This window comes from Amphimedon queenslandica, unplaced genomic scaffold (genome assembly GCF_000090795.2).
Source record: "Amphimedon queenslandica unplaced genomic scaffold, v1.1 AMPQUscaffold_2561_Cont25437, whole genome shotgun sequence".
In the NCBI taxonomy this organism is placed as follows: domain Eukaryota; kingdom Metazoa; phylum Porifera; class Demospongiae; order Haplosclerida; family Niphatidae; genus Amphimedon; species Amphimedon queenslandica.
The window spans coordinates 1-1,310 of record NW_003557104.1 but is presented as its reverse complement, the minus strand read 5'-3'; the positions used below and the strand labels follow the sequence as shown (position 1 = coordinate 1,310).

Here is a 1,310-nt window from a genome sequence, read left to right as displayed (position 1 = left end):
GGATTATTAGTAATCATTAAAGTGTTGAATTCATATGCTTCATTAGGTGAAGTAGGTACTTCTTGTTGTTTTTGTTGTGATGAGGCAAACTCTGTAATTAGTAGAAAAACAGTAAACAGTACATTCACTTACTGTTTAACTTCCTTTTGTGTACAATAAGAAGCACAATGAAACTTACCAGTAAAAATATAATAACAACACCTAATGATGTTGCTGTGATAACTATAATAACACATAGTGAACTATAATGTGTATTATATTTATGTCATACTAACCAGTACTGACGTTAAGAGTTGATGAAACAGGTGTTGCAGTAGGAGACAATTGTGTAGTAGTAGTGACATTTAAATGTACAGTATTAGTACTAATAGTACCAGTAGTAGTGATATTAGGAGAAGGAGGATATGTATCTATTAATACATAATACTGTAATATGTAATGAACACATACATACTCACCAAATGCTAGTATAAATGGTTCACTACTACCAGCCTCATTAATAAATACAATACTGATATTACCCAGTACACTCCAGTATAATCTATAAATTAATAATAATGGTATTAATGAAGGTATTAATAGCATACTTGGGGGGTATAGAACTGGACAATAACCACATCTTGTGTATAGTAGAGTATGTCAAGTGATGTATTCTGTACAGCTCTAGGTACTATGAAAGATTAATAAACATATTAACATGAAGAAAGTGTATGTACCTCTTTGATATGAGAATGTATCATTATTAGATATTCCTTCTCCTAATTCATTAACTCCAGTTATAACATATGTATAACGATGAATAAATAAATTATTATCCACAAACTGATAACTGGTATCATATACTGATACTCTCCTTAAGAACTGATCAGTAATAGTATTATATATACTGAGATTATAGTATAAATTATTGTCTCCTGTAGCAGCATTCCAAGAAACATTAATGGTGGAACAATTGTCAATTATTGAAGACTTAATATTAACAACTAGTTTAGGAAAACCTAATGATACAAAGTAAGAAACTTAATGGCAGGAAGACAAAAAATGAATTTACTTACCAAATGTAAAAGACAAAATGTTATTAAACATTCCTTCATTATTACTCAATGATACATTAACAGTGAATGTGTTCATATTATCTGATAATGTTACTGTAGTACTTCCAGTTACAATCATCAGTTGATCATTAACCTGTATTGGTATACTGATACTGTTTATTACTGCGTTATCAGTATTCAGTATATTAACTGTTATACTATTAGGATACTCTCCTTTACATAATGCACTGACCTATGAGTGAGTGAGTGTGTGTG

The 1,310-nt window shown here is 29.8% G+C and overlaps 1 long non-coding RNA gene across 1 annotated transcript; it reads right to left on the bottom strand.

The window, feature by feature from the left end:
- Positions 1-527: 527 nt before the first annotated feature.
- LOC109593187 (uncharacterized) lies at positions 528-756 on the bottom strand. Its single transcript, XR_002190795.1, has 3 exons — positions 717-756; positions 588-670; positions 528-541 (listed from the first exon to the last, which is right to left on the bottom strand). It is a non-coding gene; the product is annotated as an uncharacterized LOC109593187 (long non-coding RNA).
- Between the last annotated feature and the right edge of the window lie 554 nt (positions 757-1,310).